The sequence below is a fragment of the Oncorhynchus keta genome, chromosome 7, assembly GCF_023373465.1.
Source record: "Oncorhynchus keta strain PuntledgeMale-10-30-2019 chromosome 7, Oket_V2, whole genome shotgun sequence".
NCBI classification, from domain to species: Eukaryota; Metazoa; Chordata; class Actinopteri; order Salmoniformes; family Salmonidae; genus Oncorhynchus; species Oncorhynchus keta.
In genome coordinates, this window is record NC_068427.1 from 31,216,123 (window position 1) to 31,233,478 (window position 17,356).

Below are 17,356 nucleotides of genomic sequence, written 5' to 3' on the forward strand. Positions count from 1 at the left end.
TAAGGACCCTGGGACTAAACACCTCCCTCTGCAACTGGATCCTGGACTTCCTGACAGGCCGCCCCCAGGTGGTAAGGGTACGTAACAATACATTCGCCACGCTGATCCTCAACACAGGGGCCCCTCAGGGGTGCGTGCTCAGTGCCCTCCTGTTCACTCATGACTGCATGGCCAGGCACGACTCCAACAACATCATTAAGTTTGCCGATGACACAACAGTGGTAGGCCTATTCACCGACAACGACAAGACAGCCTATAGGGAGGAGGTCAGAGACCTGGCCGTGTGGTGCCAGGACAACAACCTCTCCCTCAACGTAATCAAGACAAAGGAGATGATTGTGAACTACAGGAAAAAAAGGACCGAGCACGCCCCCATTCTCATCGACGGGGCTGCGTGGAGCAGGTTGAGAGCTTCAAGTTCCTTGGTGTCCACATCACCAACAAACAACATGGTCCAAGCCCACCAATACAGTCGTGAAGGGGGCTCGACAAACCTATTCCCCCTCAGGAGACTGAAAAGATTTGGCATGGGTCCTCAGATCCTCAAACGGTTCTACAGCTGCACCATCGAGAGCATCCTGACTGGTTGCATCACTGCTTAGTATGGCAACTGCTCGGCCTCTGACCGAAATGCACTTCAGAGGGTAGTGCGAATGGCCTTGTACATCACTGGGGCCAACCATCCAGGACCTTTATACCTGGCAGTGTCAGAGGAAGGTCCTAAATATTGTCAAAGACTCCAGCCACCCTAGTCATAGACTGTTCTCTCTGCTACTGCACGGCAAGCGGTACCGGAGCGCCAAGTCTAGGTCCAAGAGGCTTCTAAACAGCTTCTACCCCCAAGCCATAAGACGAACCAACACCTAATCAAATGGCCACCCAGACTATTTGCATTGACCCCCCTCTCTTTTACACTGCTGCTACTCTCGGTTGTTATCATCTATGCATAGTCACTTTAAAAAATATATATATATTTCACCTTTATTTAACCAGGTAGGCTAGTTGAGAACAAGTTCTCATATACAACTGTAACCTGGCCAAGATAAAGCAAAGTAGTGTGACACAAACAACAACACAGTTACACATGGACCAAACAAACATTCAGTCAGTAACACAATAGAGGACTTTAATAACTCTACCTACATGTACATATTACCTCGATTAACCGGTGCCCCCGCACATTGACTCTGTACCCCTGTATATAGTCTCGCTATTGTTATTTTACTGCAGCTCTTTAATATAATATATAATAATAATATATGCCATTTAGCAGACGCTTTTATCCAAAGCGACTTACAGTCATGTGTGTATACATTCTACGTATGGGTGGTCCCGGGGATCCCCCTACATGTTACTTTTATTTCTTATTCTTATCCATATATTTTTTAACTGCATTGTTGGATAGGGGCTCGTAAGTAAGCATTTTACTGGAAGGTAAAATGTTGTATTTTTGGCGCATTATTTTAAATTTTTAATCTGAGCTATATTTTATGACCAAAATAAAGGGGAGAAATTATATACATTTATACTAATACAATTGCTCAAAGAAAGATTTTGTTTTTCTCAAAAAGGTAGGTGTCAAGATTACTGATACCCCTGTTGTGAATACCTATCAAAACCTAACCGTGCAAGGATAACAGCACTGACCCTTTTTCTAAAATGTTTTATGAGTTAGAGAACACATTAGGAGGGATCTTAGACCATTCCACCATACAGATCCCTTCCAGATCCTTGATATTCTTTGTCTGCGCTTATGGACTGCTCTCTTCAATTCAAACCACAGTTTTTCAATGGGCTTTATGTCCGGAGACTGAAATGGCCATTGCTAAATGTTGCTTTTGTGGCTAATTAACCATTTATTTGCGGATTTTGATGTGTGCTTGGGTTATTGTTTTGCTGTAAGATCCACCTGCGATCCATCTGCTAAGTTTCAGATAGGTCGTTCCACCTTAAAAGGCACAAGAAAGAGGATCTCAACACCATCTATCTCAGAGGTTTCTGAAAACGTTTCTGTTGTTAGAAATAGATAAGATTAGCATTCCTGCAACATGATTTTGTATAAATATAATTTGATCTTTGAGAAATTAAGCGAATTGATTGCATCCAAATTGGCGATTTTTTAAAATAGGATTCATATAATATTCAATAAATATAGTACCTAACATCCGATTTGGACCAAACTGTTTTCTAACAATGAGTTAGAATCCAAAGGAATGGTGAAAAGCAACCCACAGACCCTCCACAACCCACACCAATCCCATACCAATCCCAATATAAAGTATCAGTTCTCTGTATCTGACAAGTAGTATGGAGCTGAGGCTCAAAGTATTGTTTCTTCATCCTATGCAATGTATTTTCAGTGAATTTGGTGATGTTTTTGTCCCCTGTTAAATTAGTCAATGAAGTTGATAGGCTTATGTCCCATTCTACATCCTGATATTACCAGGTTCTGACCACTAGATGGTGATGTTCCTGCTATTAGATGAAAACAGTTTGAAGATCCCCCTTCAAAGTTAAAGGGATAGTTCACCCAAATGACAAAATTACATTGGTTTCCTTACCCTGTAAGCGGTCTATTACCAAGATATGACAGCAACTCATGCTTTGATTTTGTTGGCAACTGTTTCCAATGTTTAGCATTTGTTGCACAACTCCAATGCAAGTGAATGGTACCTACAGTGCATTCAGAATGTATTCAGACCCCTTCCCTTTTTCATTTTTTTTGTTACGTTACAGCCTTATTCTAAAATGGATTGAATATTTGTCTTCTCAATCTACACACAATACCCCATAATGACACAGCGAACCCAGATTTGTAGACATGTTGGCAAATTTATTTGGTCAGGGAGATGACCAAGGACCCGATGTTCAATCTGAGCTCTAGAGTTCCTCTGTGGAGATGAAAGAAACTTCCAGAAGGACAACAATCTCTGCAGCACTCCACCAATCAGGCCTTTATGGTAGAGTAGCCAGACGAAGCCACTCCTCAGTAAAAGCACATGACAGCCCGCTTGGAGTTTGTCAAAAGGCACCATCCCTACGGTCAGAGGACTCTCTGACCATGAGAAACAAGATTCTCTGGTCTGATGAAACCAAGTTTGGCCAGAATGTCAAGTGTCACATATGGAGGAAACCTGGCACCATCCCTACGGTGGCAGCATCATGCTGTAGGGATGCTTTTCAGTGGCAGGGACTGGGAGACAATTCAGGATCGAGGGAAAGATGAACGGAGCAAAGTACAGAGAGATCCTTGATGAAAACCTGCTCCAAGGTGCTCAGGACCTCAGACTGGGGCAAAAGTTCACCTTCTAACAGGACAACGAGACAAAGCACACAGCCAAGACAATGCAGGAGGAGCTTTAGGACAAGTCTCTGAATGTCCATGAGTGTCCCAGCCAGAGTCCGGTCTTGAATCCAATCTAATATCTCTGGAGAGACCTGAAAATAGCTGCGCAGCGATGCTCCCCATCCATCCTGATAGAGCTTGAGGGGAGAAGAATGGGAGAAACTCCCCAAATATAGCTGTGCCAAGCTTGTAGCGTCATAGCCAAGACGACTCAAGGTTGTAATCACTGTGAAAGGTGCTTCAACAAAGCACTGAATAAAGGGTCTGAATACTCATGTAAATGTAATATTGCTTTGTCATTATGGGATATTGTGCGTAGATTGATGAGGAAAAAAACGATTTTAGAATAATGCTGTAACGTAACATTTGGAAAAAGTCAAGGGGTCTGAATACTTTCCGAATGCAATGTATATTAGCATTTTCAAAATGTCATCTTCAAATCATCCTAAGGCATTGAAAAATGTATTGTGTAACTCAATGTTAATTATCGATGATTTGGAAATGAAGCGTGAATATGCGAATATAGGTACCATTGACTTTCATTGAATTTGAAGCACAAATGCAAAAAAAAAACAAACATTTGAAACAGTGGCAAGGTAAACAAAACCAAAGCATTGGTTGCAGTCATTTCTTGTCCATAGAGTACTTACATGGTAAGGAAACCAACCATTTAGATCAGGGTTCATCAACTAGATTCAGTCGCGGCCAATAACTTTTTTTTTGCGGATGGTCAGGGGGCCAGAACATAATTACAAATCATTTCTAGACTGCAAATTGACTGCAAGAAGATCAAACAAATACACCTTAGCCAAATACATTTAAACTCAGTTTTTCACAATTCCTGACATTTAATCCTAGTAAAAAATCCCTGTCTTAGGTTATTTTAAGAATGTGAAATGTCAGAATAATAGCTGAGAGAATTATTTATTTCAGCTTTTCTTTCTTTCATCTCATTCCCAGTGGGTCAGAAGTTTACATACACTCAATTAGTATTTGGTAGCATAGCCTTTAAATTGTTTAACTTGGGTCAAATGTTTTGGGTAGCCTTCCACAAGCTTCCCACAATAAGCTGGGTGAATTTTGGCCCATTCCTCCTGACAGAGCTGGTGTAACTGAGTCAGGTTTGTAGGCCTCCTTGCACACACACACACTTTTTCAGTTCTGCCCACATATGTTCTATAGGATTGAGGTCAAGGCTTTGTGATGGCAACTCCAATACCTTGACTTTGTTGTCCTTAAGCCATTTTGCCACAACTGTGGAAGTATGCTTGGGGTCATTGTCCATTTGGAAGACCCATTTGCGACCAAGCTTTAACTTCCTGACTGATGTCTTGAGATGTTGCTTCAATATATCCACATAATTTTCTTACCTCATGATGCCATCTATTTTGTGAAGTGCACCAGTCCCTCCTACAGCAAAGCACCCCCACAACATGATGCTGCCACCCCCGTGCTTCACGGTTAGGATGGTGTTCTTCGGGCTTGCAAGCCTCCCCCTTTTTCCTCCAAACATAATGATGGTCATTATGGCCAAGCAGATCTATTTTTGTTTCACCAGACCAGAGGACATTTCTCCAAAAAATTTGATCTTTGTCCCCATGTGCAGTTGCAAACCGTAGTCTGGCTTTTTTTATGGCGGTTTTGGAGCAGTGGCTTCTTCCATGCTGAGCGGTCTTTCAGGTTATGTTGATATAGGACTCGTTTTACTGTGGATATATATAATTTTGTACCTGTTTTCTACAGCATCTTCACAAGGTCCTTTGCTGTTGTTCTGGGTTTGATTTGCACGTTTCGCAACAAAGTACATTCATCTCTAGGAGACAGAATGCGTCTCCTTCCTGAGCGGTATGACGACTGCATGGTCCCATGGTGTTTATACTTGCATACTATTGTTTGTACAGATAAACATGGTATCTTCAGGCGTTTGGAAATTGCTCCCAAGAATGAACCAGACTTGTGGAGGTCTACAAATGTTTTTCTGAAGTCTTCGCTGATTTCTTTTGATTGATTTTCCCATGATGTCAAGCACAGAGGCACTGAGTTTGAAGGTAGGCCTTGAAATGCATCCACAGGTACACCTCCAATTGACTCAAATGATGTCAATTAGCCTATCAGAAGCTTCTGAAGCCATGACATGATTTTCTGGAATTTTCCAAGCTGTTTAAAGGCACAGTCAAGGCACAGACCGGAGAGTGAAGGGAAAGCAGTCAACAAGTGCTCAGCATATGTGGGAACTCCTTCAAGATTGCTGGAAAAGCATTCCAGGTGAAGCTGGTTGAGAGAATGCCAAGAGTGTGCAAAGCTGTCATCAAGGCAAAAGGTGGCTACTTTGAAGAATCTCAAATATAACATATATTTTGATTTGTTAAACACTTTTTTGGTTACTACATGATTTCACATTATTTCCTAGTTTTGATGTCTTCACTTGCTTGAGGTGTCACTACAGACCTTAATTAGATTCCAGGCTGTATCACAACCAGCCATGATTGGGAGTCCCATAGGGCGGCACACAATTGGCCCAGCGTCGTCAGGGTTAGGGTTTGGCCGGGTGTAGGCCATTGTGTAAATAAGAATTGTTCTTAACTGGCTTGCCTAGTTAAATAAAGGTTAAATAAAATACATAAAAAAACAACAAGGCACTAAAGTAAAACTGCAAAACATGTGTGTCCTTCATGTCCTGAATACAAAGCGTTATGTTTGGGGCAAATCCAACACAACACATCACTGAGTATAACTTCATATTTTCAAGCATTGTGGTAGCTGCTTCACGTTATGGGTATTCTCTGCATCGGCAAGGACTAGAGAGAGTTTTTTAGGATTAAAATAAATGGTATAAAGCTAAGCACAGGCAAAATTCTACAACACTAGGCCAATATACACTGGAGTTGCATACCAAGACAACATTGAATGTTCCTGAGTGGCTTAGTTACAGTTTTGACTTAAATCACCTTGAAAATCTATGGCAAGACTTGAAAATGGCTGTTTATAGCTTGAAGAATTTTAAAAGGATAATGTGCAAACATTGTAGAATCCAGGTGTGCAAAGCTCTTAGAGACTTACCCAGAAAGACGGCGCTTCGTACGCTATTCAGAAGAGGCCCGTGCGAGGAGGTTCAGACGGAACTGGCCTGTTGAGACAACAACCTATCCTCGCGATGGTCATCCTCACGAATAAACTTCTTCAGGCACGTCGGCACTCATTGCTTCTCTCCCTCCCTCAGTGAACACTTTGGATCAGAGCCGGAACCCATGGAGGTAAGGGTCACACGGCTCCCTCGCAGCAACGCAGACAGAGACAGCTGGGGCTCTGTCTCTATTATGGTCAAGGAGGGTACCAGTTCCAGCAGTGTCCGGTACATCCCAACTCAGGACCCACGAGAGTAGAGGGACGGTCACGCGATCTTCCATCTCCTGGGGTAGGCATTTCACTGTAAGGTCTACACCTGTTATATTCAGCGCACGTGACAAATAAAGTTTGATTTGACCGCGGAGCCCAGTTCTTTACTAAATTGGACCTGCGGAATGCATACAATCTCATCCGCATCTGGGTGGGGGATGAATGGAAGACAGCTTTTAGCACAATGTCTGGTCACTACAAGTACTTGGTGATGCCATTTGGCTTAGCCAATGCTCCGTCAGTGTTCCAGGCATTCGTCAATGAGGTGTTCCGGGACATAATCGGAAGCCAGATGATCGTGTTTATCGATGACATCCTGGTCTACTCGGCTATCATGGAGGATCACATCACTCACATCTGAGTAGTCCTGGAACGCCTCCTGGCTAACCACCTGTTTGTCAGGGCTGAGAAGTGCCAGTTTCATCAGGAGACTGTCTCCTTCTTTGGCTACCAAATCAGCCCACAAGGAGTGAAGATGTTCAAGAAGGTAGGGCCAGTCCCAACCACCATAAAGGGGTTGTAGTTTGTCAACTTCTACTACAGTTTCATCCATCGCCACTCCTCTCACCTCTCTTCAAGAGTGCTCCAGGTTGGTGTGGAGTCCAGCAGCTGTCCAGCAGCTGTCGAAGCCTTCCGATTACTTAAGGGACGTTTCACCTCTGCACCATTACTCAAACCCCCAGATCCCACGATATCCTTTGTGGTGGAGGTGGACACTTCAGAGGTGGGCGTGGGGGCAGTTTTGTCTCAACAACAAAGTAATCCACAAAATTGTATCCGTGTGCATATTACTCTAAGAAACTGTCCCCTGCAGAGAGGAATTACGACGTCGGTGATCGGGGGCTCCTGGCTGTGAAGTTGGCATTAGAGGAGTGGAGACACTGGCTGGAGGGCGCCAAGGACCCATCATCACGACCATCGGAACCTGGAGTACATATGGTCAGCGAGGAGACTGAATCCACACCAAGAAAGGTGGTCCCTTTTCTTTTCAAGAGTTGACTTCACGCTGACCTATTGCCCTAGTTCAAAGAACACCAAAGCCGATGTCCCGTCTGCATGATTTGGGAGAGGGTCCTATCCAGAATGCACCCATAATCTCTTCCTCTCGAGTCATAGTCCCTGAGTTATGGGACCTGTGGAGGGAGCCCGCACCCACTCCCTGTCCTCCTGAGTGCATCTATGGGGATAAGGGATTGGCAGCTGACCTGGACGCACACAGTTGTCGTCACTGGACATCCAGGTATTTCTTCTCCGAGAAGTATTGGTGGCCTAACTTGGCGCAGGACGTTAGTCGCTACGTCAACTCCTGTTCTGTATGTGCTCAAACCAAATCCCCCCGGCACACTCCAGCAGGGAAACTCCTTCCCCTTCCTGTGCCTCAGCTTCCCTGGTCTCATCTATCCATTGACTTTGTCACTGGTGGTTGTGGATATATTTTCTAAATCCTGTCGTTGCATTCCTTTCTCTGGTCTCCCTACCACTCTCATGGTCTGAGACACTATTCCAGCAGGTCTTCTGGCATTATTGCCTTGTGGAGGACATAGTCTCAGACCGTGACCCTAAATTCACCACACGGGTATGGATAGCCTTTATGGAGAAGCTAAGGGTCACGGTCAGCCTCACTCCCGGGTACAGGACTCAGTCCAACGTGTAGGTGGAGAGGATGAACCAGAAGCTGGGGAGGTTCATGAGGAATCACTGCAAGGACCGGTATGGAGAGTGGGTCCGACTCCTTCCAGAATTCGTTACATCACTCCTCCACTGGGCTGACTCCCTTCCAGTGTGTTCTGGATTTTCAGACGGCTCTGGCTCAGTGGACCCCGGGCCAGACCGCAGCTCCTGCAGTTGATGAGTGGTTCAGGCACAGAAGAAGTGTGGAGCGAGGATCATGTGAGACACCAGCACGCCGTCCACCGTCAGAAGGAGCACCGCCACTGCAGTGAGACTCCGGTGTTCCATCCTGACGATTGTGTCTGGCTCTCTACCAGGAACCTTCCAATCTGCCTGCTCTGCAAGAAGCTGAGCCCCCGGGTTTGTGGGGCCATTCATGGTTCCTCCGCCCCCCGGATGTCGCGGGAGCTCCCGGCTATGCTGTCAGATCCCTGCTGGACTCCTGATGTCGTGGGGGTCGGCTTCAGTGCCTGGTAGACTGGGAGGGGTATGGCCCAGAGCAGCAGTGTTGGGTTCCGGTGGAGGACTTTCTGGATCCCAATATCATCTGTGATTTCCATCTTCGCCGTCCAGACCGGCCCGATACCCGTCCTCGGGGTCATCTCTCTGGCCGGCGTCATCCTATGGCTGGAGCCGGGGGGTACTGTCACGTTTACTCCCAATACTGCCATCCAGTGTTCGATGGACCCGGTTTGCTAACAACCAGTCCTCGAAACCATCATTACACGCACCTGGCATTCATCATTACACGCACCTGCACTTCATTATTAGGCACACCTGGGCTCCATTATCTCCCCTTTATTTGGCACTCCCTTAGCTTCTTTCGCCAGGAAGTATTGTTTCTGTTGTTCATGTCTAGACCCTACTCCTACGTTGTATCGTTTCATGTTTGAATATTAAACTTACCACCTGCTTCTCAACTCCCAACGTCTATGTTACAATACTGTATACTAGTTGTTGGGGTGGCTATTGACAATGTATTTGGATTTCTCATATCTTACTCATTGTTAGAAAAATGTTTGGTCCAAATCAGATGTGTCGTGGAAATTTCCTGTATTTACCAAATCATGGGAGCAAACCACACACACACACGTCAGAGTTAGTTATAAAAGTCCATCTTCAATTATATGAGCTCTATCACAATCTTGTGAATCTCTGATAAATTCAAAACCAGTATGACTATTGTTATCAAGTAGCCCTGTTTGCATCTTAAGCTCAACAACAAGCCACAAGTTATGTTGTTTTCCTTCAGGGGGAGATGGTTATTGCATCTCTCACAAAACTAAACAAATGAGAGGTTATCTGGGAAGCGCTTTCTCTTGTGTTAGAGTAGAGGAGGACTCCTTATTTTAGATCATTTAATTTATTGATACCATGGAGAAGAATGTTTCTTTAAATTGACAATTGCGCATTGAAAATAGAAACAAAGTCTCTTGGGGCTGTTTTGAATCAATAGCGAGAGTGGAAGGTTTGCATGCATATATATACGTCATCCACACATCCAAAAGGTTGCTGGTTTGAATCCCCGAGCCAACTAGGTGAAAAATCTGTCGATGTGCCCTTGCCCAAGGCACTTAACACTAGTGTTGCTCTGGATAAGAGAGTCTGCTAAATGGCAGAAATGTTAAAAATGTTCAAAGAAATATGTCATGAATCTTGCATGAGTGCAAATGAGTTATTATTGTATAATGACTGTTTTAACCAACAGGTATGTTCTGTTTTTTAAATTCTAGATAAGTAACACCTGGAACTTTTCCCGAATACTGTGATATCATGAATGTAATTTAGCTCTGGCAAATCCTGACCAAGGTGGTCCAGATCCTAGGCATAAACATCCTACATAATCCTGACAATGTCAACGGCCTGTTCTGTGTTTCTGGTCCCCAAATACCAGTAAATGATATGATCAATAACCCTAACTGTATTACTGGACTTTTTTGTGCAATTTAATGGCCCAAATATGTCACTTTGCTCACACACATTCAGCACCTCTTGACATGATCTTATGCCAACATAACTCTTATGAAATATAACTCATATGTCAACATTTTATAACATCACTAGTCATGGTGACTCATGAGCTACTGTTTTGATACTCTTTACTTAACTGTGGTGAAATGTGCATAACGTACTGGGAGGCCTTTCCACTCTGTCAGTGAGTTTCATAACAGTGAGTTTCTTCCTGAGGGGGAATCCTATAGATTAATCTTCTTAACCAGAATCTCAGGTTAGCCACGGATTATTATGCTTCAAGGATTAAATGGTTTTACAACAGAGGTTTTGGCTTTTCTTCACCTCTTTGATGTCTGCATGGATGCTGACCAGATGAGACTCTAAGAGCCTGTTCTGCTTTTGCCTTTGTCAGAGTGTGCTCTGCCCTTATTGATGTAATTTGTTAAATACACTGCAATCCATCTAGATGAAGGGGGAGACATGTTTCAGAAGGATTTTTAAGCCTTTAGACCAGTGGACACCAACCGGTTGACCTCCAAGCCATTCCTAGTCGATCACCAAACATTTCTGTAAATAAATCAACAATAAAGCATTGCGTTCCAATTATTTTTATTAGTTTCACGCTGTATTTGTATTTATTATGGATCCCCTGCTGCCAAGGCTGCAGCTACTCTTCCTGGGTTCCAGAAAAATTAAGGCAGTTTATACCATTTTAAAAGCATTACAATGCATTCACAGATTTCACAACACACTGTGTGCCCTTAGGCCCCTACTCCACAACTACCACATATCTACAGTACAAATTCCATGTGTACGTGTGTGAATAGTGCGTATGTTATCATGTGTGTGTGTGTATGCATGTATCCGTGCCTATGTTTGTGTTGCTTCACAGTTCCCGCTGTTCCATAAGGTGTTTTTTTAATCTGTTTTTTTAAATATAATTTTACTGCTTGCATGAGTTACTTGATGTGGAATAGAGTTCCATGATTCATGGCTCTACGTAGTACTGTGCGTCTTCCATAGTCTGTTCTGGACTTGGGGATTGTGAAGAGACCTCTGGTGGCATGTCTTGTGGGGTATGCATGGGTGTCCGAGCTGTGCGCCAGTAGTTTAAACAGAGCGCTCGGTGCATTCAACATGTCAATACCTCTCATAAATACAAGTACTGGTATTTGGTATTTTATTTGGATCCCCATTAGCTGTTGCTAAAGCAGCAGATACTCTTCCTGGGGTCCACACAAAACATGAAACATAATACAGAATGACACAATACAGAACATCATTAGACAAGAACAGCTCAAAGACAGAATTACATACATTTTTAAAAGGGTACACGTAGTCTACATATCAATGCATACACACAAACTATCTAGGTCAAATAGGGGAGAGGCGTTGTGCTGCGAGGTGTTGCTTTATTTGTTTTTTTAAACCAGGTTTGCTGTTTCTTTGAGCAATATGAGATGGAAGGAAATTCCATGAGATAAGGGCTCTATATAATACTGTAAGTTTTCTTGAATTTGTTCAGGATTTGGGGACTATGAAAAGACCCCTGGTGGCATGTCTGGCGGGGTAACTGTGTGTGTCAGAGCTGTGTATAAGTTGACTATGCAAACAATTTGGGATTTTCAACACATTAATGTTTCTTATAAAAAGAAGAAGTGATGCAGTCAGTCTCTAATCAACTCTTAGCCAAGAGAGACTGGAATACATAGTGTTAATATTAGCCCTATGATTACAATTAAGAGAAAAATGTGCCACTCTGTTCTGGGCCAGCTGCAGTTTAACTAGGTCTTTCCTTGCAGCACTGGACAATAATCAAGATTAGACTGAACTAGAGCCTGCAGAACTTGCTTTTGGAGTGTGGTGTCAAAAAAGCAGAGCATCTCTTTATTACGGCTAGACCTCTCCCCATATTTTCAACCATTGAATCTATATGTTTTGACCATGACAGTTTACAATCTAAGGTAACACCAAGTAATTTAGTCTCCTCAATTTGTCAATCTCTCCTCCACTTTGAGCCAGGAGAGATTGACATGGATATTATTAATATTAGCTCTCTGTATACATCCAAGGGCCAGCCATGCTGCCCTGTTCTGAACCAATTGCAATTTTCCTAAATTCTTTTTTTGTGGCACCTGACCACATGACTGAACAGTAGTCCAGGTGCAACAAAACTAGGGCCTGTAGGACCTGCCGTGTTGATAGTGCTGTTAAGAAGGTAGAGCAGCGCTTTATTATGGACATACTACACCCCATCTTAGCTACTGTTGTATCAATATGTTTTGACCATGACAGATTACAATCCAGGGTAACTCCAAGCAGTTTAATCACCTCAACTTGCTCAATTACCACATGATATATTACAATATTTATTTGAGGTTTAGGGTTTAGTGAATCATTTGTCCCAAATACAATGCTTATAGTTTTAGAAATATTTAGGATTAACTTATTCCTTGCCACCCACTCTGAATCTAACTGCAACTCTGTGTTAAGTGTTGCAGTCATTTCAGTCGCTGTAGTTGGCATGTATAGTGTTGAGTCATTCGCATACATAGACACTCTGGCTTTACTCAAAGCCAGTGGCAATTCATTAGTAAAGATTGAAAAAAGTAATGGGCTTAGACAGCTGCCTTGGGGAATTCCTGATTCTACCTGGATTATGTTGGAGAGGCTTCCGTTAAAGAACATCCTCTGTGTTCTGTTAGACAGGTAACTCTTTATCCACAATATAGCAGGGAGTGTAAAGCCATAACACATACGTTTTGCCAGCAGCAGACTTTGATCGATAATGTCAAAAACTGCACTGAAGTCTAACATAACAGCCTCCACAACCTTTTTATCATCAATTTCTCTCGGCCAATCATCAGTCATTTGGGTAAGTGCTGTGCTTGTTGAATGTCCTTCTTGATAAGCATGCTGAAAGTTTGCTATTTTACAGTAAACAAATTGACAACATTGTATCTGGTCAAACACCATTTTTTCCAAAAGTTTACTAAGGGTTGGTAACAGGCTGGTTGGTTAGCTATTTGGGCCAGTAAAGGGGGCTTTACTATTCTTGGGAATGACTTTTGCTTCCCTCCAAGCCTGGGGGCACACACACATTCTAGTAGGCTTAAATTTCAAATATGGCAAATAGGAGTGGCAATATCGTCCGCTATTATCCTCAGTAATTTTCCATCCAAGTTGTCAGACCCTGGAGGCTTGTCATTGTCAATAGACAACAATCATTTTTTTCACCTATTCCAAACTAATTTAACAGAATTTAAAGTTACAATGCTTGTCTTTCATAATTTGGTCAGATATACTGGGATGTGTAGTGTCAGCATTTGTTGTTGGCATATCATGCATAAATTTGCTAATCTTGCCAATGAAAAAAATAATAAAAATAGTTGGCAATATAAGTTGGTTTTGTGATGAATGAGCAATCTGATTCAATGAGTGATGGAGTTGAGTTTGCCTTTTTCCCAAAATGTAATTTAAGGTGCTCCAAAGCTTTTTTACTATCATTCTTTATTTCATTTATCTTTGTTCCGTAGTGTAGTTTCTTCTTCTTTTTATTCAGTTTAGTCACATGATTTCTCAATTTGCAATTTTTGCCAAGTGGTTGTGCAGCCAGACTTTACTTGCCATTCCTTTTGCCTCATCCCTCTAAACCATACAAGTTTTCAATTCCTCATCAATCCATGGGGATTTAACAGTTTTACAGTCGTTTTCTTAAATGGGTGCATGCTTATTAGCAACTGGAATAAGCAATTTCATAAATGTGTCAAGTGCGGTGTCTGTTTGCTCCTCATTACACACCACGGACCAACAGATATAGTCATTACATCAATTACATAGGAATCACTACAAAACTTATTGTCTCACCTCTGATACAGTATATGAGGCCCAGCCTTTGGAACTTTGTATTTCCTAGATATGGCTACTATATTGTGATCACTACATGCGACGGATCTGGATACTACTTTCAAGCACATTTCTGCAGCATTAGTAAAGATGTGATCAATACATGTTGATGATTTCATTCCTGTGCCAACTACCCTGGTAGGTTGACTGATAACCTGAACCAGGTTGCATGCACTGGTTACTGTTTGAAGCTTTTTCTTGAGTGGGCAGCTTGATGAAAGCCAGTAATATTTCAAATCACCCAGAAAATATACCTCTCTGTTGATATCACATACAGTTGAAGATGGAAGTTTACATACTCTTAGGTTGGAGTCATTAAAACTCATTTTTCAACCAATCCACACATTTCTTGTTAACAAACTATAGTTTTGGCAAGTCGGTTAGGACATCTACTTTGTGCATGACACAAGTCATTTTTCCAACAATTGTTTACAGACAGATTATTTCACTTATAATTCAGTGCATCACAATTCCAGTGGGTCAGAAGTTTACATACACTAAATTGACTGTACCTTTAAACAGCTTGGAAAATTCCAGAAAATTATGTCATGTCTTTAGAAGCTTCTTATAGGCTAATTGACATAATTTGAGTCAATTGGAGGTGTACCTGTGGATGTATTTCAAGGCCTACCTTCAAACTCAGTGCCTCTGTGCTTGACATCATGGGAAAATCAAAAGAAATCAGCCAAGACCTCAGAAAATAAAATTGTAGACCTCCACAGGTCTGGTTCATTATTGGGAGCAATTTCCAAATGCCTGAAGGTACCACGTTCATCTGTACAAACAATAGTACGCAAGTATAAACACCATGGGACCATGCAGCCCTCATACCGCTCAGGAAGGAGACGCGTTCCATCTCCTAGAGATGAGGAAGGCTATGTTACCAATTTTAACCATTTAATGTGTCTGAAGGTAGAATTCTGCCTACCCGGAAGGCCCATAGAACAAATCAAGTGTACCTATTCGCCTACCTCTGGCCAACCAGATAGCTCAGATCATCATGTCTGCACAGTTTCCTCGTGCAATAGACTGGAAAATGAAGCCTGGAACGCACATCAATGTTGATAATGTGAGATTTCAAAACTTTTAAAACCATGACCACAGAGTGACTCAACAAATATAGCAACAAGCTGTGATTTGTATGAGTAAGTTCATGTTTAAGTTGTTATTCAGCACTGACAACACTTAAACAGTTTTATTAGCCATAAAATGCATGTGTTTCAAAAATTCTTGCATAGCTATTATTGGCGGCTTGTGTATTTTTTAATATCGAGGAATATTTCACTTTCTCTGGTCATAGGAGTAACAAAATGAATTGGTGCATAATGCAGAAGAAATGCAGTGCGTCTTAAGTTTGCTATCAGCTGGAAGACTGTCCCATTTTCTCAGTGGAGGGAGGGAGGGAGGGAGACTGGAGGGATGGTGAGTATGGTGAGAGGCAGCCTCCCATTCCAGGTGACATGAAGATGGTTGAGAGAATGCCAAGAGTGTGAAAAGCTGTCATCAAGGCAAAAGGTGGCTACTTTGATGAATCTCAAATATAAAATATATTTGGATTTGTTTAACACTTTTTTGGTTACTACATGATTCTATGTGTTATTTCATACTTTTAATGTCCTCACTATTATTCTACAACGTAGAAAATATTGAAAATAAAGAAAAACCCTTGAATGAGTAGGTGTATCCAAACTTTTGACTGGTACTGTATATTATGCTCGCTCAGCTGTGAGTAACATGTAATACAACAAATGATTTATACCAGTATGATCATATACCTACAATTTTGAAATATTATTTCAAAATGGTCTGAGAAGAACAACATTGGCATGGCAATTCAAGCGTAGCCAATATGCAATGATAATGTATTGGGCCTATAACCTACTGTACAAACTTCATTGCTACAGAACTGTTTTTAATTGGTTAATGTTGCATAGGCGTATGTTTTGTAAGCATAGGGTTACGTAAAAAAAAAATCTGAATGGTAGATCTTTAGACAATTGAGTCATGGATTGGGTATGTGTGCCATTCAGAGGGTGAATGGGCAAGACAAAATATTTAAGTGCCATTGAACAGGATATGGTAGTAGCTGTCAGGCTACCGGTTTGTGTCAAGAATGGCAATGCTGTTGGGTTTTTCACACACAAACAGTTTCCTGTGTGTATCAAGAATGGTCCACCACTCAATGGACTTCCAGCAACACAATATTAGGAATGTGTTCATAATGTTTTGTATTAAGTGAGTATAGTTCTATATAACTGTTGTACATTAAGGAAAATAACCCTGAGTGTTTCACAATATGAGATGTGAGCAATAGACACAGTGTTCCTATGACAGATGGATTGTGTCATAGACTAGACAGGTCAAACAAAATGAGACGTTTAAAGAGTTTTACCTTGAGGGGTGCAACAACTGTGTGATATAATCTCAAAACAAAACATCCTCTCTGAAAGATAAAGGATGTACTTTCGTAATGTTATAATTCCTATTTTCTTTGTTTAGTTTAGACCATTGAGGTGGGTAGAGAAGCAGCCAGTTGTTAACATTCACGAGGCCCCCCTTACAAGGGCCGAGCAAGCGTCCCCCAGATTACTTCCTGTAATCCTACACATGGGGAGACAGAACATTTTGTAACAGAACGAGTTTTATAACTAATCTCATGCTATAAAAAATCCAATGAGATTGATAGAAAATGTTACCGTTTTAAAGTTAATTTCATATTATTATAAACATTTTGCTAGTGGCAGCATCATCGTACGAATGCGAAACGTTGGTAGATGTAAATCAACATAAAAGCGGAGCTTTTATACAACTTTCAAATGACACAAACGCTATTGTTACCTGGCTGAGAGAGGAAGAGATAGTTGGGGAGAGTCTTCCACAGCCATTACAAAATTATACATTTTGTAGCTACTTAGCCTGCTATCTGAGTTGGTCATATTCTTGTTATTATCATATCGAATAATGCCTAAGTTAAATTTCTGTTTTGAAAATGGCATCCACCAGCAATTTTGACCACATTTTCAAAGGATAAGATTATAGTTTTCCGTGTTTTAAATCACCGCAATATGTTTTGAAAGTGTTCTC